General features: G+C 38.9%; 2 non-coding genes across 2 annotated transcripts; one reads left to right on the forward strand and one right to left on the reverse strand.

The window, feature by feature from the left end:
- Positions 1–3,470: 3,470 nt before the first annotated feature.
- LOC146915816 (small nucleolar RNA R71) lies at positions 3,471–3,577 on the forward strand. The gene has a single exon (XR_015017089.1). It is a non-coding gene; the product is annotated as a small nucleolar RNA R71 (small nucleolar RNA).
- Positions 3,578–8,463: 4,886 nt separating this feature from the next.
- On the reverse strand, positions 8,464–8,569 carry LOC146915817 (small nucleolar RNA R71). Its single transcript, XR_015017082.1, has one exon. It is a non-coding gene; the product is annotated as a small nucleolar RNA R71 (small nucleolar RNA).
- Between the last annotated feature and the right edge of the window lie 3,304 nt (positions 8,570–11,873).

Below are 11,873 nucleotides of genomic sequence, written 5' to 3' on the forward strand. Positions count from 1 at the left end.
TCACTCTTTCAACTTCTTTGTGAATCCATGCCCATCTTTGATCTTCATTGAGCTCACCGGCTTCATGCTCATGGGACTCTCTCTCATGGTGCAATTTAGCACCTTCTCCTTCCTCTTGGTGCAAGGTAGCACCTTTTCCCGCATCATGAGCTTGCTCACCAAGAACCTGTACATCATCAACATACAACCAATTCTCTTCCACCTCGGTGGTAGTCCGAGATGGGTTAGGAAGTAAAAACATAATAGGCACATTTAGCTTGAGTTGGTAATGGAGAGGTGGACGACGTTTAATGAAATTCATAGCAATGAGGGTTTCCCTATTGAGCCTATTGTTTCCCTCAATTGGTTTGATCCCCTCATCCTCACTCACCCCAAAACACCTAGCTATGTTTGTAATGATGCCACCCACCACTATGTCGCCCTTACCGGCTGGTCTAGTACCTACAAAGTCTAGGTAATCAATCAAATAGAAGCAAGTGTTGACGAGGTGGTTGTAGAGCATTGCCTATAACATGAACAACTCATCGGTTCTAGTGTTTCCTAGCTCGGTTTGACCCCAAATAGTGCAAGCCATTACCCGTTGAAGGTACCTAAGGACCGGGTTGTGAATGTTGCTAGCTTTGTTGGACCTAGAGACAAAAGATATAAGGCCGGTGATACGCTCCCAAAAGGCAGCTGGGTCATAGTTATCCGGTTTTAAACTATCATCCCAATGATCATGGATATATCCCTCATTAGCAAAACCTAAGGCATCACAAAAGTGTTGAAGAGACATATTATAATCAATATTCATTAACCGGAAAACAACTCTATGATTCGGGTTATCAAAATTCAACTTATCTTTGGTAAAAACAATTGAGCTTAAAAATTCATAAGTGAAATTCTCATAACCCCTCATAGGTGTTAGCATATCAGTCCAACCTAGCCTTCCTATTAACCTAAAAGCATCATCTCTAAGCCCTGGCACATTCAAATCATATGAATCAGGATATCTAGAGGGATGTAATGTTTTAGAAGTAAGAATTTTGTACCTGTCCCTTTGCTTGTTGTCCTTGAACTGGATCCCATGATTATTGACTTGTGCTTGCTTCTTTGAGGGAGGACCGAAAGAGCTTGCTGGTTCCCTGCCACTTCTCCTTGAAGCCATTGACCTTAGGTTGACTTTGGTTATGGTGAAGGTTAGGGTTGGGAAGAGTTTTAGTGGAAAGGGTTGGTTTTGGGGTGGGGTTGGTGTTTAATTAAGGTTTATAGGTTTAGGTGTGGAGATTGGTTAAGAATTTGTGGTTTTTGGGTTAGGTTTTGAATGAATAGGGTTTTCGTGAATTAGGGGTTTTGGTGGATGAAGGTTGTTTTAGATTGGTGGTTTGTGTTTGGAATGAAGTTTAGAATTGTTTGAGTGAAAGAATGGAGTGATTTGGTGAAGATTTGATGAAGATATGAAGGTTTGAAGGTTGGTGGTTATGGAGGTTTAGAGAGAGGGTTAGAAGATGAAAAAAGGTTGTGGTTTGAGAATGAGGAAGAAGATAGAAAATTTTGAAGGTTATACCCATATAGAGATCAGGCACGGCCGTGCCAACCTTGGCACGGGCCGTGCCAACCTTCTGACTTCATGCCTTAATTTTGGTTGAAAAACCTGGCACGGCCGTGCCATCCTTAGCACGGGCCGTGCCAACCTTCTGGTCTTGGGGGCTTCAGATTTTTCAGTTTTTCTTGAGTCACACTCCGACAATTACCTACAAAACACTTAAAACAACGGAAAACAAACAAAACGAAAACAATTAAATGTGTGGGTTGCCTCCCACAAAGCGCTCTTTTAGTGTCACTAGCTTGACGGTTAGAAAGGGTCCTTAGAATGGATCAAATATATCATATTGTGTAGATGACGCTATAAAACGTTCTTTCACAACATGATCTTTAAGCATGCAACAAGAGTAAAGAGCGGGACCTTTCATAACGTTTTCCAACTCAAATCCTACCATTGTATCACTCACTTGGAAGACAATCCTACCAAGTTTAACATGTATGAGAGCTCCCGCAGTGGCTAAGAAAGGTCTACCTAGGATTATTGGGACGTCTTCGTCCTCTTTAATGTCAATGACTATGAAATCATTCGGGATGTATATCCCTTCTATCTTAACTGGTATATCCTGAACAAATCCTATTGGTTTCATGGTAGAACAATCAGCTAACTTCAATTCTATCTCGGTAGGTTTCAACTCTCCTATTCCCATCCGTTTAAAGAGGGACAAAGGTAACAAACTAACGCTAGCTCCTAAGTCACACAAGGCATTGTCAACGGTCTCACTCTCAATCATACAAGGTATGGCAAAACTACCTGGATATCTAAGCTTAGGGGGTGTTTTTGGATGATTGCACTAGTGTCCTTAGCCAAAGCTATTGTCTCACTATGCTCTATAGCCCTTTTCTTTGAAAAAATTTCCTTTAAAAACTTGGCATATAGAGGCATCCTAGACAAATCTTCCGCAAGGGGGATTTTAATGCAAATTCTTTTAAGAACGTCGACAAACTTATTGAATTGACCCTCTAATTTAAGCTTAGAAATATTTAACGGGGAGGGAGCTTGGGTCTTATCAAGCGGTTTCTCACTCTCTATCACAGTTTTCTCACCTAAAAGCTTGATGTTTTCTTTCTCGATGTTTTGAACCTTAGCAATAGTATCTCCTAACTTACTACCCTCAAAGGATATGACATTAACTTGAGCTTTAGGGTTGGCTTCGGTTTGACCAGGAAAGAATCCCGGTGCTTGAGAAAGAGTGGACACTTGTTGGGCTATTTGGGAGATTTGTGTTTCAAGCATTTTAGAATGAGTAGAGATAGAATCAACCTTGGTGTTGAGTTTGGAAAGAGAATCGTTCAGAAATCCAGTTTGGTTTTTGAGTTCTTGAAGTTGTTTGTTTTGGTTGGCAATAGAATTTTCCAACAAAATTTCCAAATTAGATTTCTGAGTGAATCTCTGGTTGTTTGCATAACCGGGTGGTGCTACTTGTCCATAGGGATTTTGGTTTTTATAAAAATTTTGATTTTGTCTCATCCCTTGGTTGTATTGAGCATAATTCATTTGCTCAACACCAATAATAGCACTACCTAGTTGGCAATCAACACCTACATGACCAGTTATACCACAGATTTCATAAGAAGATGGAGTAGAAGCAGAATTGATGGCACTAACATTGAAGTTTTCAAATTTCTCCGTTAATGCATCGGTTTTAGAAGCAAGGTGATCATAGTTAGAGACTTCGTACATACCTGCCTCCGTTTTGGAGGTTGAAGAACTAGTGATGGCTCTCTCGTCGGTCCATTTGTAATGATTATGAACCATGTCTTCAATTAAGGCGTATGCCTCTGTGTAGTTCTTGTTCATTAGAGCTCCACCTGCAGCTGCATCAACAGACATCTTAGTGGTATAAGATAAGCCATTATAAAAGGTGTGGACTATGAGCCAACTCTCTAGACCACGGTGGGGACAAAGTCTAAACATTTCTTTGAAACGCTCCCACGCATCGTAGAGAGATTCCCCATCTTTTTGATTGAACTGAGTAATTTGGTCCCTAAGTTTAGCGGTTTTAGATGGTGGAATGAATCGGGCAAGGAACGCTTGCCTCATCTGATCCCATGAAGTAATGGAACCGACTTTGAGGGAATGGAACCAAGCGCTAGCTCTATCCCTTAAGGAAAGGGGAAAGAGATGAAGTCTTACGGCCTCTTGGTTCTCCTTCATGGTCCCACTAATTTGTAGGAAAACGGAGATGTGAAGATTGGGATCCTCGGTGGGGGATCCCAAAAATTGGTTTTGCTGCACCAAGTTAAGTAGGGCAGGCTTAATTTCAAAATTGTCATCCTCAACCGTTGGGTACACAATAATAGCTTGTGGCTCAGCCGTAGATGGCGTTGCATACTCTTTGAGAGTGCGATTAGCCATGACAGTGTTATTTCATGCGTCTCTCTTTCGTTTATGCAAATACCTTTCGATCTCGTTGATTATTACAACTCGATTCCTGGTTTTTCGCATAAAAAATTGAGAACCCAAGAAGTTAAGGATAACAGAGAAATAAAAATAAAAAGAAAAAGAAAGAGTAGAAGAGAGAGGATTCTAATCACTAAGAAAAAGTTAATCAAATTAGTTAACTCCCCGGCAACGGCGCCAAAAACTTGATAGAGCCAAACCGCAAGTGCAACGTCTATCGAAGTAATAGTAGTAAAAGAGTATCGTTCCGCTAGGGAGTTGTTCAAATCAATCAACTTTAAAAGAATGATTAGAGGAGAAGAAAGTTTATAAAAAGATGTTTGATTGCTGAAGGTAAATAACAATAATAATAAAGAGCCTTGGGATTATTGGTTTGTCATAATAACAAATCTTTCACTAGACAAGACCTTAACTTCTAATTCTATGGTTTACATCGTAATTTCTTAAGACCGGTTTCCCTTTAGCCCCTCACCTTTCCGATGAATGTCCGGTGAGAGTTTACTTCTAGTAACCAAGCCTATTTCGCTGACTTGATTACTAGAAGATGCTTATAAGGATTGAAACTACTTGTGTCTCAATAATTGCAAAGACTATTTCGCTGCCTTTGCAATTATTGTCTAGATTCACTTGTTCCAACATCAAAGCTCCGCTCTCGCTTTATGAATTGATGTTTGGGATGATGGATTAACAATTATCAAACCCTCCACTTTCGCTTCTACAGTTTGATAATTGTTAATTCATGTTAAAACGGTGAATCTAAATAGAAATTACGGTTACATAGAATTAGGGTTAAAGCTTGGTTCGTTAGGATTATGTTATTAGACTTTCCCAACAATCCCAAGACAAAGAAGTCTACTCACTCATGTTCATCGTAGACATGGGGGAAGAAGAGAGAAGACGATAAAATAAATTTCGAAAGAGAAAGTAAAGGAATAAAAGACTTTATTGAAATAATAACTAAAATATTCTAAGAAAAGGTGAATGTTTATGGTGGAGATCTACTCTATTTATAGCTTTACAATCGACTTAGAAACTAAGCAACTAAAAGGGCAAAACAGTAAAGCTGCAACAGGGTAACTTGGGCTTGAAGAAAAAGCAGCAAAAGTGGCTTCTGGAGGTGGCACAGCCGTGCCACATGTTGGCACTGGCCGTGCCAAGCTTCTGACTTGGTGGGAACATATTTTTGTTCTGTATCTTCGTATTGTCGCACTGTATTTGCTCCAGTCCTCTTTCTTTTGCTCCAGGACACCTTCCACCATATATTCGTTCCTAAAATATAATAAAAAGCAATTTGAAGTAAAATATTCAAAAAGGAAATAAATTGCAATAAAATAAAATCAAATCTTTAATAAAACTAAACTAAATAATGCGATAAAATAGACTAATTAATGACTCATTAACATTCAACAATCACAATTCACATAAGAGTCATCATCACATAAATCATCATCAACTACACAATATCTCACAACAATTCCACATACTTCTCATAAACCAAGAAAAGTGGAATAAGACAACATTTATGATAAACATCATATTCAACCTTCAACATCCATTCATATATCCTCAATTAATCATATAAAGTCACTCACAAAAGATTTACAAGGTAATTGGTTCAAAGGAACCGTTTTCAACAAAGTTCGTCTATCTTATCTCATTTTCAAAATAATTGAAATTATTGAACCAAACCAAGTAAACAAGATTCAATGCCTCAACTAAGTATACCTCTAGGCCACATGTGAGTGTAGTAGAGGATACTTTGGCGTTTCACTGGCCAAATGTGACGAAATCATGAAAAACTCAAAGTTCGTCTCACTTTATCACTTTTACAAAAGAATCCCATTTTCAAAGCAAAACATGTTAAGACTTGATGAAACCAATCACAACCATTTTTAGAAATCATATAAACATTATACAACCTTAGTCCTACCTCAAATTCTGGAGAAAATGAGTTTTCGGGAAAATCGACGTTTGGACCGTTTTTCAAAAGTTAAGTGTAATTTCACAAAATCAAGTTCAATTCGATCCTCCCAATGTTCCAGTAGGTTTAAGTTTATAAACAGAGGTTAAACAAGTTAAAAGAAACTTTTTAGAAAGTTCGGATTGGTCCCCAAGTGCATGAAACGAAGAATCAAGTTTGGCTGTACAGGAGGTAGCACGCTTAAGCGACCGCCGCTCGCTTAAGCGTCCAAGTCACAGAAGCTACTGTGACTGCACGCTTGCTGCTCGCTTAAGCGTGGTGAGCACGCTTAAGCGTCCTCCTGCAGTCTGTCAAAATTCAGTTACGGGTTCCAACCCATTTTCATCCAAAATCCCCATTTTGATTCTCGCAAACCCCAAAACCTATTCCCAAAGATGTTTATAGGTCACATATACTTCAAAACACTTAAACATGCATAAGTTTTGAGATTAAAACATCAATTTAACAAAATTCACCATTTCACCAACACTTCCACAACTTTAAACAACAACAACAAATTTCATCATCAATTCACCAATTTCATGATACCTAATGCATCAATCCAACAACAACACATCTAACAACAATAACAACAACAACATTAGAACATGAATTCATCATCAATCTAACCACCACAACATTATTCATCATCAACCTAACCCAAGAACATGTCATATGCATATAAACCCATTTTGACATACAAATTCAATGATGAGTCATAGATTAGTATATTTTAATGCTTTATTTAGTTTAGTTTTAAATAAGATTTGATTTAATTATATTGCATTTTATTTCCTTTTAGAATATTTTACTTTAAATTGTCTTTTATTTTATTTTAGGAACGAATATATGGTGGAAGGTGTCTTGGAGCAAAAGAAAGAGGACTGGAGCAAATACAGTGCGAAAATACGAAGATACGGAACAAAAATATGTTCGCACCAAGTCAGAAGCTTGGCACGGCCAGTGCCAACATGTGGCACGGCCATGCCACCTCCAGAAGCCCCTTTTGCTGCTTTTTCTTCGGGCCCAAGTTACCCTGTTGCAGCTTTACTGTTTTACCCTTTTAGTTGCTTAGTTTCTAAGTCGATTGTAAAGTTATAAATAGAGTAGCTCTCCACCATAAACATTCACCTTTTACTTTGTTTATTTCAATCATTATTTCAATAAAAAGTCTTTATTTCCTTTTACTTCCTTTGCAATTTACTTTTATCGCATTCTCTCTTCTTCCCCCATGTCTACGATGAACATGAGTGAGTAGACTTCTTTGTATTGGGATCGTTGGATAAGTCTAATGACGTAATCCGGATCAAGCCAAGCCTTAAACCCTAATTATTTGTTACCTTAATTCCTAATCTAAATTCACCATTTTAACATGAATTAATTATTATCAAACTGTGGAAGCGAACGCGGAGGGTTTGATAATGGTTAATTCATCATCATAGATATCAATTCATAAAGCGAACGCGGAGCTTTGATATCCGATCAAGTGAATTTAGACAAGGTTTGCGAAACATGAGAATAGTCTAGCAAACCTTGGGACACATAAAGTTTCGATCTTCAAGGGTCCCAAAGGCAATCACCCATGAGAATAGGTGTGGTTGTTGGAGGGATACACTCACTGACTTTGAGAGGAGTTGTGATATGCTAAAGAGAAACTTGTCCTTAGTAATTAAGATTAACGTATAATTATAAGTTTAAGGCTTGCTTGTGAAAAGATTCGTTATTATGATGAACCAATGATCCCGAGGCTTTTTAATATTATTGTTATTTACTTTCAAAAACTGCACTCTCCAACTTCTTATTTCTTTCTCCTCTAATCATTTTCTAAAAGTTAATTAGATTGACCAACTCCTTAGCGGAACGATAACTCTACTTACTACTATTACTTTGATATGCCGTGCACTTGCGGTTTGGCCCTATCAAGTTTTTGGCGCCGTTGCCGGGGAGTTAACTAATTTAATTAGCTTTTTCTTAGTGATTAGAATTCTCTCTTCTTTTTCTTTTGTTTTTATTTTTAACTTTTTATTTTTCTGTTATCGTTAACTTATTGGGTTCTCAACCTTTTATGCGAAGAACTAGAAATCTAGCGGTATTCATACCCGAGATCGAAAGGTTCTTACATAGAAGAAGGAAAGCGGCACAAAATAACACCGCCATGGCCAATCGCACTCTCAAAGAGTATGCAACGCCGTCTACGGCTGAGCCACAAGCTGTTGTTGTGTACCCAACGGTTGAGGATGACAACTTTGAAATTAAGCCTGCCCTACTTAACTTGGTGCAGCAAAACCAATTCTCGGCATCCCCCACTGAGGATCCCAATCTTCACATCTCTGTTTTCCTACGAATTAGTGGAACCATGAAGGAGAACCAAGAAGCCGTAAGACTTCATCTCTTTCCCTTTTCCTTAAGGGATAGAACTAGCGCTTGGTTCCATTCCCTCGAAGTCGGTTCCATTACTTCATGGGATCAGATGAGGCAAGCATTCCTTGCCCGTTTCTTTCCACCATCTAAAACCGCTAAACTTAGAGACCAAATCACGCGGTTCAACCAAAAGATGGGGAATCTCTCTATGATGCGTGGGAGCGTTTCAAAGAAATGCTAAGACTTTGTCCCCACCATGGCCTAGAGAAGTGGCTTATAGTCCACACTTTTTATAATGGCTTGTCTTATACCACTAAGATGTCTGTTGATGCAGCTGCAGGTGGAGCACTTATGAATATGAACTACACGGAGGCGTATGCCTTGATTGAAGACATGGCTCAAAATCATTACAAATGGACCGACGAGAGAGCCACTACTAGTTCTTCATCCTCCAAAAAGGAGGCAGGTATGTACGAAGTCTCTAACTATGACCACCTTGCTTCTAAAATTGATACACTAACCGAAAAACTTGAAAAACTCGATGTTAGTGCTATCAATTCTGCTTCTACTCCTTCTTGTGAAATATGTGGTATAACTGGTCATGCTGGTGTTGATTGCCAACTAGGTAGTGCTATTAATAGTGTTGAGCAAATGAATTATGCTCAATACAACCAAGGGATGAGACAAAATCAAAATTTTTATAAAAACCAAAATCGCTATGGACAAGTAGCACCACCCGGTTATGCAAACAACCAAAGATTCACTCAGAAGTCCAATTTGGAATTTTTGTTGGAAAATTCCATTGCCAACCAAACCAAACAACTTCAAGAACTTAAAAACCAAACCGGATTTCTGAATGATTCTCTTTCCAAGCTCAATACCAAGGTTGATTCTATTGCTACTCACTCTAAAATGCTTGAAACTCAAATCGCTCAAATAGCCCAACAAGTGGCTACCTCTTCCCAAACACCGGGAGTCTTTCCTGGTCAAACCGAAGCCAATCCCAAAGCCCAAGTTAATGTCATATCTTTTGGGGGTAGTAAGTTAGGCGAAACTTTTGCTAAGGTTAAAAACATTGGGAAAGAAAGTGTCAAGCCTTTAGGTGATAAAATTGTGATAGAAGATGCAAAACCGCTTGAAGAAAACAAGACTCCATCCCCCTTAAATCTTGATAAGCTTAAACTAGAGGGTAAGTATGAAAAATTTGTTAACATACTTAGGAAAATTTGCATTAAACTTCCCTTTACTGAAGCTTTGTCTAGGATGCCTCTATATGCCAAGTTTTTAAAGGAAATTTTTTCAAAGAAAAGGGCTATAGAGCATAATGAGATAATAGCCTTGGCTAAGGAAACTAGTGCAATCATCCAAGAAGCACCCCCTATGCTTAGAGATCCAGGTAGCTTTGCCATACCGTGTGAAATTGGGAATGAAACCATAAACAAAGCCTTATGTGACTTAGGAGCTAGTGTTAGTTTGCTGCCTTTGTCTCTTCTTAAAAGGATAGGGATAGGAGAGTTGAAACCTACCGAAATGGAATTAAAGTTAGCTGACCGTTCTACCATGAAACTTGTAGGATTTGTCGAGGACATACCTATTAAGATAGAGGGGATATACATCCCCACTGATTTTGTAGTCGTTGACATTGAAGAGGACGATGACGTCCCTATAATCCTAGGTAGACCTTTCCTCGCAACTGCGGGAGCTCTCATTGATGTTAAACTTGGTAGGATAGTCTTTCAAGTGAGTGATAAGATGGTAGGATACGAGTTGGAAAATGTTATGAAGGGTCCCGCTCTTTACTCTTGTTGCATGCTTAACGATCATGTTGTGAAAGAACGTTTTATAGCGTCATCTACACAATATGATATCTTTGATCCATTCTAAGGACTCTTTCTAACCGTCAAGCTAATGACATTAAAAGAGCGCTTCGTGGGAGGCAACCCACGCATTTAATTGCTTTTGTTTTGTTTTTCTTTGTTTTGAGTTGTTTTGTAGGTAATTGTCCAAGTGTGATTCGAAAAAAATCACGAAATGGAAAATTTTTGAAGTCCCTCTGACCAGAAGGTTGGCACGGCCCGTGCTGAGGTTGGCACAGCCGTGCCATGCATTTGAAGTAAAAATTGGACCTGAGCCACAGAGTGTTGGCACGGCCCGTGCCAAGGGTGGCACGGCCGTGCCCGATTTCTACCCATCTATAACCCAATTTTTCTTCTTCTTCTCCATTCATTCTAAACCACAAACCTCTTTCATCTTATAAACTTCTCTCTAAACCTCCATAACCTTCAAACCTTCAAACCTTCCTATCTTCTTCAAAACTCACCCAATCAACTCAATTCTTTCACCAATCATTCCTAAACTTCATCCAAAGCAAAACCCAACAATCAAAAACATCTTTCATCCATCCAAACCTATAATTCACCAAAACCCTAATCTTTCAAAACCTAACCCAAACACCACAAAACCTTAACCAATCTCCATAACTAAACCCATAAACCTTACTTAAACATCCACCCCAATCCTAAACCAATCATTTCCACCAAAAATCTTCCCAAACCCCAAACCTTCATACCAACCATAACCAAGGTCAAATGGCTTCAAGAAGAAGAAGTGGAAAGGAGCCAGCAAGTTCTTCCGGTCCTCCCCCAAAGAAGCAAACACAAGTCAAGAATCATGGAATTCAGTTCAAAGACAACAAACAAAGGGACAGGTACAAAATTCTTACTTCTAAAAACCTTACATCCCTCTAGATATCCTGATTCCTATGATTTGCAAGTGCTAGGGCTTAGAGATGATGTTTTTAGGTTGATGGGTAGGCTAGGTTGGACTGATATGCTAACACCTATGAGGGGTTATGAGAATTTTACTTATGAATTTTTAAGCTCACTTGTTTTTACCAAAGATAAGTTGAATTTTGATAACCCTAATCATAGAGTTGTTTTCCGGTTAATGAACATTGATTATAATATGTCTCTTCGGTACTTTTGTGAAGCCTTAGGTTTTGTCAATGAGGGGTATATTCATGATCACTGGGATGATAGTCTAAAACCGGATAACTATGACCCAACTGCCTTTTGGAACCTTATCACCGGCCTTGATAACTATGTTCCTAGAGCTAACAAACCTAGCAACATTCACAACCCCGTACTTAGGTACCTTCAGAGGGTCATGGCTTGCACTATTTGGGGTAGAACCGAGCTAGGAAACACTAGAACCGATGAGTTGTTCATGTTATGGGAAATGCTCTACAACCACCCCGTCAACACTGGCTTTTATTTGATTGATTATCTAGAATTTGTAGCTACTAGACCAGCCGGTAGGGGAGACATAGTGGTGGGTGGCATCATTACATACATATCTAGGTGTTTTGGTGTGAGTGAGGATGAGGGGATCAAACCAATTGAGGGAAACAATAAGCTTAACCGGGAAGCCCTCATTGCTATGAATTTCATTAAACATCGTCCACCACTCCATTACCAACTTAAGCTTAATGTGCCAATCATGTTTTTATTGCCTAACCCACCTCGGACTACCACCGAGGTGGAAGAAAATTGGTTGTATGTTGATGAT

This window comes from Medicago sativa, chromosome 6 (assembly GCF_051527215.1).
Source record: "Medicago sativa cultivar Bolivia chromosome 6, Bolivia_mono, whole genome shotgun sequence".
In the NCBI taxonomy this organism is placed as follows: Eukaryota; Viridiplantae; Streptophyta; class Magnoliopsida; order Fabales; family Fabaceae; genus Medicago; species Medicago sativa.